The sequence below is a fragment of the Lepus europaeus genome, chromosome 5, assembly GCF_033115175.1.
Source record: "Lepus europaeus isolate LE1 chromosome 5, mLepTim1.pri, whole genome shotgun sequence".
NCBI lineage: Eukaryota > Metazoa > Chordata > Mammalia > Lagomorpha > Leporidae > Lepus > Lepus europaeus.
Window position 1 is genome coordinate 134,272,090 of NC_084831.1, and position 13,203 is coordinate 134,285,292.

General features: G+C 39.6%; 1 pseudogene; it reads left to right on the forward strand.

The window, feature by feature from the left end:
* LOC133759265 (adenylyl cyclase-associated protein 1-like) overlaps window positions 1-13,203 on the forward strand; it is an 84,955-nt pseudogene that overhangs the window by 7,200 nt on the left and 64,552 nt on the right.

Genomic DNA, 13,203 nt, shown 5'->3' on the forward strand with positions numbered 1-13,203 from the left:
GAGCCCTACACACCACAGGCACAGGCTCTGCCATGCGGGTTACCATGGAAATGCAAAGGCCTGGAAATAAAAGGGGTGTCATGGGGATAGGCAAAAGCTGACAAAACTTTTGTTTCTCCTAACAAAAACTCCCCACCACTCACTGTCCCGCTTTCCTTCAGTCATGGAATCACCCAGTGCTCACGGTGGAAGGGTCTTTGAGTCTTAGAATAGTTTCAACCAAATAGTAATACTTTGTGGTTGAAAGAAACAGGACGTATTTGGGGCTGGCATTTTCTCCAGCATTCCTGACCACTGGTGACCTCTTTAAGCTATGCTTCCTCCAGCACAATGTTCCCCACTGCTACCTGCTCCCTACCACCTACAAGAACAGGAAGCCGGAGGTGGCCCTGCCAAAGCTGGCAACCTCAGCAGGAGTCTTCCTTCCTACCACAGGGATGAGAAGACACAAGCCAAGGGCAGCAAGACCCTGTTGGCTGAGTACACCCTGTGTTGCTTTTTTGTCTTAGAAAAGCAAACAGTCATTCCTCCTTCCCTACCAAAACAGCACAGAAAACAAGCAACAATGTTGTGCACAACACAAGTTGCTTCAGCTGGTGTGACAGTGACATACACACACAGAGCTGGTGCTTTCCAATCCTCAGTTGCAAGCATGGGTAATATTGCTCCCCTTGAACAGCATAGTGTCTCCAACTGTACCTGTAGAAACAATCTCCTTGGTTAGAGAACTGTAGTTTCTACAAATTTCTCTGTTTAATGGTCTGAGCAGTATCAACATTATACTATCTCAAATGATTACTACGTATTGTTAACATATTCATATTAGACTCCACTGCAATCTGATAGGTGTCATTACAAGACACTGGCTAGTCAGTGGCAATGGACAGTTTAGGCCCAGGTTAAGGATCAGGCTGCCCTGGTTGTATTCCCACAGTGGGGCCTCAGAGAGTAAGAGTTAGCACGAGGGCCAGGATTCTGAATGGTTACTGTGAAAACATTACAAAAGTAAACGTTCCTTTCTTGTCCATTTTGCGTAATCCACATCTTGATAAGCCAAGGTTATTCTTACAATAACTTGTAATTCTGTGAACTTTAGAATCCATTTAGGCAGTCACATGCCTGTCAGCTACACTAAATGTCGTAGAAGCTGGGAAATTCCTTTGACTCTGGTTAAACATTACATAACACATCTCCGCTTTGAATGGGAAAACCATAAACTCTACAGCACTGCACGAGAGGAAGAAGCTTGGACTTACAGCCACAATATACAAGTTGGAGTCCTTCCTATTGTTCTGATTTTGAAAAAGTACTGGTTTTCTGAATTCTAATGTCGTTTACCAGAGTTTCCTATCCAAAGTATTCCCTAAATTTTTTCTACCAGGCCCAGACAGAATTAATTTAATGTAATGACTATATAAGCAGATGTGTGTGTGTGTGTGTGTAATTTTCCTCTCTCTCACTAAGCTGTGATTCTTGATGGACACATGATCTTGAGCCTCATAAACAACCATAGTGTCATCCTGACAGCTACCCGGAGGACATATTAAACATTGTACACAGGTTTCTAGAAGAATCAAAGGAGGTAGTACACAAGCAAGTGTTTCACAAGCTGTAGAGCTCTGTGTGATTGCAAGGTGTAGTCACCACTGCATAGCAATATTGGTCATCAAATAGAACATTTCCTGAAAATCAAAACATTTAGGAATGAAAAGAATGGAAGTAAGACAGAGGAGATAATGCTTAACTCTGGGGGTAGAACTGAGAGTTACTAGGCACAGCGAAGGTGAGGGGGGGCAGGAGATTGCAAACTCTTGCTTCATATCCGCTTTCCAATACTAAAATATGGATGGCTTTTAAATAAGGTATCTTAGTATTTTTCAAATTAGAAAAAAATAAGTGTTCACAATACTAGTCAGCTCTTTCAAAATTTACATGAGGAGTTCAAAAACATACAACTGAATTTAAAGCCTTCTGGTGTTGTTTGTTATATTTTTATTGGCAAGGATAATAATACCTTTCTTTCTTTTATATTTATTGTAAGATGTTTATTGTTTACTATATTCTCACAATAGTAATAATATTATTGGAGTAATTATTACTAACTGTATCTAATGAATAGAAAAATTGAGACCAGAGAGATTTAATAAGATGCCTACGATTACAAACTCAGTGGACAGGTCAAGATAGAATCCAAGAGACCCCATTAGAGCCTTTTGCAGGAGGTGAACTCTTTGGAGCACTCAGGATACATGCAATGGGCCCCAAAACAGTCTGTTTCTGCTCTGTCATTGGCAGAGACCTGAGCTCCCAGACAAGCTGTACCCTAGAGACAGGTGGCTTCTGATACCCTGTTTACTGCCAGTCATTTGCATCAGTCACTGGGCCCCAGTGCAAGGCTGGAAGAGCACCGACAACCTCCTGGCTTGAATCTGGGCCCTGCCACTGAGTGAGCTGTGTGACTGAACAGTCATTTAAGCTTTTGGAAAGTCCATGTCCTTCCTTACCCAATGGGAACGACACCACACCTTAGGTTCAGGGATATTGTGAGCTTCTAATGAGATCATGCATATGAAATCACTTTGTAAACCTAAGACATTTAATAAATGCCAGGTAGATTATTTTCTTACAAGCTTTTGTGCAGAGGTATATATTCCCCCAGCTGTCTGGAGGATAAGAAAATCTAGGAGGAAAAGGTTCGAACTGCTCTCAAGTGCAGGAAGGAAATGTTTCCACTAGATGAACTCCCTCCCTCAGTCTGCAGTAATTGAGCCCCAGTGTCCTCTCCTATCTGCTTACTTTTCCCTCCTGGGTCACTGTCCTTTTCCCCACATTCCACCCCAGCTGTGACAGTCATTCAATCAGCACAGCTATCAGAGCAAATAAATTTTCCTTTGCCTGAAGCTCCCACAGCAGGATAAAAAGTGTTGTAAATGCCTTTGTCTTCTGTCACTGAAAAAGAAGTATCAAAATATTCAGCTTCTTACTAAGTTAGGTAGGATAGAATTCCTTTTGGCAAAGACTACCTGGACCTAAGATCCTTCGATGCATTGACTGAAAGTGTGGATAAGCTGGCACAGGAAATCCTGCTATGTATTTGATGACATCTCAAAATATTTCCAACAGCCCATGCTACAATTACACTAAGTCAAAGAGAGAGGTTATGCAATGGAAATATACGATCCAGTGTTCAACACAGAGAATCTAACCAAAAAAAGAATCTGTCACAGAAAATGGAAAACTGAATGGAGTAATCAAGTTAAACCCAGATCTGAAAGAGGAATGGCTGGAGACAGATGTGTGTGCAACATGGCAGTCTTACACAATGAAATCCATGTGCTGAAAACTTCCCCCTATCCTTACACTCAAGTATACAATGTGGATCTCATTTTTAAAACTTTTTTTATTTGCTTGACAGGCAGAGAGACAGAGACAGAGAGATTTTCCACCACTGATTCATTTTCCAAATGCCCTCAACAGCTGGGGCTGGGCCAACCTGAAGCAAAGATCTGGGAACTCATTCCAGATCCACCATGTTGGTGGCAAAGACCCAGGAACTTGAGCTCTTATCTGCTGCCTCCCAGGGTGTGTGTTAGCTGGAAACTAGAATTGGAAGCAGAGCCAGGACTCAGACCTAGACATGGTGACAGAAGGATTCACACCCAATCACTCTGATTGATGAGGCAGGCATCCCAAGCAGGTAACCACTGCATCCCTAATATTGATCTTTAAATTTTCAGTTTCTCAAATATTTGTTCAAATATTTTATTTCTCCTAATCTGATGTTTACTCTTCCTCTTTTATTTTCTTGCCTTTTCAGATTGCCTAAGATCTCCAATACAACTACAGACAGAAACAACAAGATTTTAAGCTTCCAAGGATGGTATTCTGCACTCATTTGTCAAATTTTTAAAAAATTAATTATTTGAGGGCAGAGAGACAAAGATGAGAGACACAGAGAGCTACCATATGCTGATTCAGAACCCAAATGCTTGCAACAGCTGGGGCTGGGTGGGATCTGGAATCTGGAGCCAAGAACTCAATGTTAGTGTCCCACATGGGTGGCAGGGACCCAATTACTTGAACCATCACCACTATCTCCCAGGGTTTCTGTTGTCAGACTCCTATAGTAGGAGCCAAAGCTAGGAACTGAACCCAGGCACTTCAGTGTAGAATATGGGCATCTTGTTTACTAGGCCTTGTCAAATTCTCTTAATCAGGTTCAGGAACTTTTTCCATTACTTTTGCCAAGTGTTGTGTTCAATCACAAAGAGTGAATCTTTCCTGTACTTATTTGATTGTTAACGCAATTTTTCTCCTTGCACCTGTTAATGTGCAAACTTTATTGATTTCCTACTGTTACTATAACCCTGCATTTCTAGAACAAATCCTCATTAGTCATGATAGAATTAAAAAATAACTATAAAGAACCATCTCTGGGATCGGTGCTGTGGCAGTGGGTGATGCTGCGCCCTGCAGTACCAGCATCCCATATGGGTGCTGGTTTCAGTCCCAGCTGCTCCACTTCCAATCCAGCCCCCTGCTAATGTACTCAGAAAGGCAACAGAAAATGGCTCAAGTCCCTGGTCCCCCGCACCCATGTGGCAGATCTGGAAGAAATTCCTGGCTCCTGGCTTTGCCTGGTCCACTCTTGGTTATTATGGCCATCTAGGGAGTGAACCAGCAGATGGAAGATCTCTTTCTTTCTCTCTCTCTGTAACTCTGCCTTTCAAGTAAATAAATAAATATTTAAAAGAAAACCTCTCCAATTTTATTATACTTTATAAAATTTGTATTTATGTTTATAAATGAGAGTTTATCCTCAATTATCATTTCTTGTAGTTCTTGTCTTATTTTGCTCTTTAAGTAATGATAGGTTTATGGGTCAACCTGGCAAGCCTTCCCTTCTTTTCTGTCTCTGGAAAAGTAGCTATAAAATGAAGAATATGTGTTAACTTCTCTATTCAATAGGTGAGCGGTTCTAAATATGCCTGTTAAAATTGAGTTTACTAATGCTAACAATAATGTGGTTATTTCTTTACATTTTTAATGTGTTTGGCTTATCAGTTTCTGATGGGGTAAAAAATACTTCCGATTATGATTACTTTTATAATATGTAATGATATTAGAGGTTGCTGATGAATTGTTCTTTTATTCATTAGGAAATAACTGGGTTTTTGTAAAAAGATTTATTTATTTATTTTAAAGGCAAAGTTACAGAGAGGCAGAGGTAGAGAGAGAGTGAGAAAGGTTTTTTATCCGCTGGTTCACTCTGCAGTTGATCACAATGGCTGGGGCTGTGCCAATCCGAAATCAGGAGCCCGGGGCTTCTTCTGGGTCTCCTATGTGGATGCAGGGGCTCAAGGACTTGGGTCATCTTCCACTGCTTTCCCAGAACACAGCAGAGAGCTGGATTGGAAATGGAATAGCTGGGACTCGAACCAAATCCCATATGGAATGCTGGCATCACAGGCAGCAGCTTTACCTTCTATGCCACAGTGCCAGCCCCAGGAAATAATAGTTTGAAAAACTATTAATAGTTGTGCCATATAATCTAGATTTCTCTGATACTAATATTAGGATTTTAGCTTTTTTCCTAATTTTTTTTTTTTGACAGGTAGAGTGGATAGTGAGAGAGAGACAGAGAGAAAGGTCTTCCTCTTTGCTGTTGGTTCACCCTCCAATGGCCGCTGCGGCCGGCGCATCTCGCTGATCCGAAGCCAGGAGCCAGGTGCATCTCCTGGTTCTCCCATGCAGGTGCAGGGCCCAAGCACTTGGGCCATCCTCCACTGCCTTCCCGGGCCATAGCAGAGAGCTGGCCTGGAAAAGGGGCAACCGGGACAGAATCCGGCGCCCCAACCAGGACTAGAACCCGGTGTGCCAGCACTGCAAGGCGGGGGATTAGCCTGTTAAGCCACGGCGCCGGCCCCTAATATATTTTTAAAAATAGTTTTACTTTAAAATTTTTCTATTCTTACTTTTTAGATATCTTAATAATAGACTCTATAATTTAGTTTGAAATGTTCTGCCATTTCACACTGAGTTTAATCCCTTTGTATTTATTGTGATTACTAATACATAGCTATTTCTATCTTTTTTGTGTTTCTTATTATCTACGTTGTTTACCAGCTTCTTTTTCATACGCTATCAGATTTTCTCTCTTTTCCTTTCATCATTTACTCTTTGAATAAATATCTTTTATTTCTGTTATTTAACATAGATACCTAATAAAGTTCAAGTTTAGTCAATATCTTTTATTGACCAATAGAAGAAAGTTAGAATGCTCTAGGTCCAATCCTCTCCCATTTTCATATTATTCCACATTAGTTCCACCTTGTTTTTAAACTTCCCAAAGTCTTTTGTTGTTGTTGTTTATACAATCAACAGTTTGATTCCCAGCATACTTAATAAATTCTTTTTTTCAAAGGTTTATTTATTTATTTGAAAGGAACATAGAGAGAGACAGAGAAACAAAGCTTTCCATCTGCTGGTTCACTTCCAAAATGGCTGCAACAGTTGGAGTTGGTTCTATCTGAAACCAGGAGCCAGGAGCTTCTTCTGGGTCTCCCACATGGGTACAGAGGCCCAAGCACTTGGGCCGTCTTACACTGCTTTCCCAGGTGCATTAGCAGGAAGCTGGGTCAGTAGTGGAGCAGTTGTGACTGGAACTAGCACCCAAATGGGATGCTGGCACTGCAGGTGGCGGCCATGCCAACAGCTCCAGCCCCACTTCCCAAATCCTTTACTACCCACTGATTTTTGCATCTTTAACCTTTCTTCTGGACTAATTTCCTTTTCTTTGAATTTCATCTCTTAGTATTTTTTTTTCAGTGAATATCTGTTATTGGTAAACCCAGTCTTTTTTTGTATGAAAATAATTTTATTTCATCATGCTTTTCAATGACAGCTTAGCTGAACATTTTGCAAACATTATTCCATTTTATTCCGGCTTCTATTGTTGCTAAAGTAGACTATGAGTCTGCAGTTTTCCTTGTGAGTAATCTTTTTTCCCCTGGTACCTATAACATTTGTTTTTCTTTGTTATTCTGCAATTTCACTATGAAATCTATCCATCTTGAGATTAGTTGTGCAATTTAATGAATACTCTTATCTTTCTTTGGTACTAAAAAATTTCAAACCAGTATTTTTTGAGTGTCATCTTATCCCCATTTTTCTAGCTCATTTGTATTAAATCTTATCGTTCTAACTTCCACATATTTTAATTTCTTCATAATATACAACCTATCACTCTTTCCTACATTATAGATGTTTAGTTCAGTTTTTCTTCTATGTATTACTCTTGTCTTCAGCCACATATACTTTAGGTCTAGCTCATATTCTAACATTTTAATGTAATGACTAAATATTTTTGTTTCTATAATCTTTGTGCTTTTTATTATACTAAGTTGTTCCTATCTTCTGGTATCTATCCCTTCATTTTAAGTTTTAAGGTGAACATTTTAAGTATATTTATTTTCTCATTCTTTTTCATCTATATCATTTTTCTCTTTCCTGTTGTTGCTAAGCCTTCCTCAGGAATTGCTTGTGTTATTTGTGATTTTTATAAGTTCACCTTTCCTAGAGGTGGTCTCCAGGGGGAAGAAATTCCATTGTGCTGATCTGGGGAAGTGCACAGAGCCCTAGGTTTTCCACACAGCTGGATCGGTTTTGCACTGATTTCTAAATCTCAGGTTCTTGTACCTCATGAGTGGGGAAAATCTGTACTCTACACACACTTATCAAGGAATTCTGGTATTCTGAATTCTCATTGTTTACACATTTTTCAGTAGAGTTCTAGTGTGTAGCTACTATGTTCTTGTGTCTAATTTTTCTAGTTCTTTTCCCATGGACAGGATCTACCTCCAACAATCTTAACAATAAATAGGAGACTCCATTGTAGCTGATAATCTCAATGACTTTAGATATTGTAGCTTGTCTTCTATGAGAATGAAAAACCCATATCTAGTCCCTAGAACTTACCTCCAGGACCAGTTGAGCTGTGAACCATGTGGGTTCAGGCTATTATTCCTCCCTTTGACTTGGAACTTCTCTTTTTATCCCGCCTCCTATGGATTTCCTCTTTTCTTTCATTTCTTTTCTTCTTCTTTTCTTTGTTGGATCCAAATTTTCTCTTTGGAGCATGTGAAATGTTCTCCAATTGGATTTTTGTTCTCCAAAGTAGAGTTTGAGCAGCACTCTTTGGCACATGACCTAAAGATCTTAAGTACAGGCAAAGAAATATATGCAGTACTCTTCTTTTTACATTTGAGAGACAGGGAGCAAGAGAGACAGATAGACAGATAGATAAACAGACAGAAAAAGCTCCAATAGATTGTCTTACTCCCCAGATGCCCCTACAGTCAGACTTGGGGTAGGCTGAAGCTGGAAGCTGGATCTCAATCCTGGTCTCCCATATGGATTAATCTGGACCCAAGAACTAAGCCATCACCACTGCCTGCCAGGGGCTGCATTAACAGGAAGCTGGAATAAAGAGCCAGAACCAGAACTCAAACCCAGGCACCCTTTTATTGGACATGGGTGTTCTAACTGGTGCCTTATCCTCCAGGTCAGGCACCAGCCTCTGAAGTACTCTTGAAGCTATGCCCCAGCTATCCAAATCAGTGGTTTGTCTTAAGTTTGCAGTGTGAACTTCTAGTTGGTCCAGTAGGACTTTTTTTACCATATATAAAATGTATATATCTCAAGATTTTCTCCTAAGATTATGAGATATCTCAACATTTATGGATTTCTATATAAAAATAACATGGGGTTTTGTGAGAAGAAGACTTCGATATTATGTCACCAATGTCACCTACCAACTATGTGACCCTGAAAAATTCAGATGAGTCCTCTGAAAGTAAAAATATAATATCTACATTGTAGCACTGTTGAAAAGTAAATTTATTTACTAGCTAGGGAGATGTTTCATTTTATTGAGCATGTATAATCATTTATTAAACATATGCTTTGGGAAGACAATGTGTCTGTGATACTATTTACACTTCTGTTATCTGGGGCCAGTTGTTGATTTTAAGGTACATGATTAAAATTTTCAGATTTAGCAAATAAAAATACAAAACACTCAGATTGAAATTTCATATAAACAATGGATAATTTTTTAGTATAAGTATAAGGCACACAATATTGGACACATCCTCATACTAAGAAGTCATTTGGGAGATCAGTGTTATGGCAGTGGGTAAAGCTGCAGCCTGGGACGCCAGCATCCCATATGGGTACTGGTTCCTGTCCCAGCTGCTCCACTTTCAATCCAGTTCCCTACTAATGACCTAGAAAAAGCAGCAAATGATGGCCCAAGTACTTGAGTCCTTACATCCCACACGGGAGATCTGGATGAAGTTTCTGGCTTCCAGCTTTGGCTTGGCCCAGCACTGACCATCTCAGCCATCTAGAGAGTGAAGTAGTAAATGGAAAAATCTGTGTCTCCCTCTCTCTATTACACTGCCTTTCAAATAAATCAATAAATTTTTAAAGGAAATAATTAATTATTTATAAGAAATTCAAATTTAACTGTGCTGCCTGCATTTTATTCAACAAACCTACACTGAATCTACTTCTGCCAGTTGGAACACTGATGTCCATTTGTAAAAGATCTCCCACGTATGTGTTGCAATTTTGCCAGTGTCTTATTTTAAATAAGCAGGCTAAGCTCAGCTGTGTTTCCATGTAGAGTTTCTGTCCAAAATATAAGAGATTTTTCTAATCAAATGGCTCAATCCTGCAACTGAAGTCCAAACCCTGTTTTCATTTGATCTGCAATTCTCTGGGATTTAATCAGCCATGTTTGTGGTGACATTGGCAGAGTACAGGATTTTTAGACATCACTGAAGTCCACTGATTTTAAATGGAAGGTGATTGAGCTCTTATTCTGTGGTAAATTAGGAAGCTTATCTTCCAGATAAGGACTTTTTTTTTCCCTGTTTCGTTGCCTCTGATGGTTACTTTCCAATCAAAGCTGTGTTACTCACTGGCTGGAGAGCCCTAGACAAACCATTTTCTCTCTCAAGGGTCTGTTTCCCATCAGAAAAACCAGGTGGGATCATTCCCACCCACTCCAACACTATTGTGCTGGGAAGGTGTTCAGGGAAGTCAGTTAGAACTGTCCTACAATGGATGCATCTCCAGGACCTCAATGGAAACAGCAAAGGTGTCGAAAAAAAAGCAAAATGTCTTGAAGAACTCTGAAGTTTTCCTCCTTGGCCTGGACACAGGACTGCTTGGATAGGTTGTTCATTAAGATCTCCACCTGACAAATGCCTTCTGGGATCATGCCTCACCATGCACTCTCTCCTAAAGGGTACTCTGCATTTTCTGCTTCTCTTGTGCCTATACCTTGTCACTGGAAAGTGCAACTCGCTTTAAGCTCAAAGCCATAGGGTGCTGTTGTAGTCACAACAACAAGGAAACATGTTTCCCTATAGATTTTTCCATTTCTAGTGCACATGTAGCCAAGGTCCCTGAGGAGTTGTTACCATTACCAAGAACAAATTAAATGTCTAGAAAGTGAGAGTGCAATGAGAAAACACATTACTATTTGCTTTTCTTCTCTTTAGTCTCTTACTCTCAGTAACAAGAGAATATCAACTGTAAACTTAATCATAACATTGAACACAGCTCAATGGAGAAAACATAATGTGAGAAAAAAGAAACAGACATGAGGAAGGAAGAAAAAGGAAGAAAGCAGGAAACTATTTTTCTATTTTAGAGACTAGAATAGATTTTCATAGGATTATCTTGCCTTATGTGGTGGGTTTATCCTTGAAAAATGGTGAATTATGAAATGCTTAGAAAACTCACTTGTATCTCACCAACTGCCATTAAAATGGAAGCACTACTGGTTCATCATTCCTGTCGTTGTGTGCAGTGGCTCCTGACATTTTCCATTTTTCTACCATAATATTGCAAGTGAATCTCAATAAAATCAAGATTCCTTTTATAGTGAGATTACTCATCACTTCTGCCTTCCAACCTCCCAACATTTTCCACCCCCAGGAACAGTTGGGAAAAGTAGGAAGAGGGAATCTGGGACAGATTACTCAGCCATTCTGCGCCTCCAGCCCCCTGCAAGAGAGAATAATAGTACCTACCTGTAGATTGCTCCCTTTTTCTGCATCCTCCCACCACATGCCTCACTTCTTCCTCACGCCCATCACTTTTGTAAGGAGTAGATTAGTATTTCCATTTCCTGTAAATGGGAGAGAATAGTCTGTGTTTTTCTCTTTCATCACTATATCTCTTTCATCTATCACAATGCCTGATACACAGTGCATAGGAATTAAATGTACCTATTATCAGTATTATTGCCTAACTGAAGTATGACAAATACAGGAGATTCTCATTATTTATGGTAGTTGTGCTCTATAAACTTACCAAAAGTGACAAATTAGCAAATACTGACCCATTGCTCCTAGAAGAAATATGAAACTAGGTTCCTGTGAGCCTCTGGCCACACATTTTTGTCAAACAATCAAATACATAATTGGTCAATACATAACCAGTCAACACATATTTTATGCGTGTTTCTGTTTAGAGACACCCTATTTAATATATATTGTTGATTCATTGATATTAAACTCATGGCAACTCTGCATTTCTCCGATTATGTCCTTCACCCTTCTACTTTGTGTCCCAGTTCTAATTTCAGCTTCTACATGAAACGCTTCCCTCTCTGTTACTAATCTTTACCATCACTTATTTATTAAACTCTACTTCTTTCAAGGTTCTCTTAAATTTCACATTTTCTAATAATGCCTTCTCTGACTCACAGAGAAACAAATCTCTGGATCATCAGATATGGTTTATAACCATATATTAGCAATCATGACAGAGTTGTATCAAAGTATTTAGATGTGTATTCATTCTAATCATCTCTTGAAATAATAAAGTCTGAAATCACATAATTTTCAACTCTAATCCTTTTGTAATTGCAGCATTGATCTTTACAAATACACGATCAATAGTTGTATTTTAAAAGTGAATTAAATTGATTTTTTTAATCTTTCTTGGGCCAAAAGTAACCACAGAAAGCTTTTTTTTTTTTTTTTTTTGCCTTTTTCACTCAGCTGTCCAGCTATCTTATCTCCCTTCAACAGAGCCAATAGTGACAGGAAGCCTGGCTCTCTAACTTCACCCCACCTCTGTCCAAGGGCCTCCCCATGCTCAGGACAGGAATAGAATTGTTGACATGCTGTGGAAACCAAGGCCTGGTCTTTGTAATGCATGAAATCAAATATTAAGTACTTTCCATATTGGAAATTCCTGCTAAAACAGATCTCTCATCTGCACATAATCCCTTCACTTTGGAGGCAATAAGCCTGTAGAATTAACATGGATGATTCAAAGTCTCTTCCAGGCTTTCACTTGATGTGTGACAAAGTAGTACACCTGGTTGCCTCTAGATAATGAACTCAGCACTCTGAGCATAGGGGGCCTGGCCTCTGGAATGCACTTGCCTATAGGAAAGGACTTTCTAGAAGGCTTGATACAAAGAAAGCCCCCTGAGGAACTAATTGATCATAATAGAACAGCAGGAAAACACTTTTGTCCAACCCATCCTGCTTTCAGCTACTAGGATATCTGAGATATTTTGATTCTTGTTCTGTTTCTCCCTCCTTGGCAGCATGACAAGAGATAGAGTTTGTGGGGAAGTGATGAAGCTGGAGATGAACACGTTTACTGGGAAATGATTCAAGATGATTGATTGCAGAATACAGGAATACCACTGGACTAATAAGAAATTATCTCCTACACACTCCCATGTGAATGCACATAAATGATGAGACTGAGTTAATGCAATCAAATCCTCAGGTATGATTTTCCACCAGTGGATTACCTAGGCAGCAGAGAAAGATGTCATCCCACAATAGGGGGGTATTGAAAAGAAAAGCAACCCCTCTGTGGAATGCAAGAAAACCTTAAAAAGTCTCCAGCGTTTCCTCAGTCCATTGTCCAACGGGTTCCACGTTCCATAGGACCATTCATCCATCAGGGCTCATAAGCAAAGAAGCCAATTTTCCTTTCAAAAGACTGAATTCCAAGAAATCACCTCCCAAAACCATGGACCAAGAGGATTCAGAATTGAAAGGTACCTTAATCATAATGTAGAAGAGCTTAAAATTAAACCTGTGTAAATGTAGAATTGAGTGTCAGAGGAGACTAGTGTGTTACCTGAAAGCACACACAGCC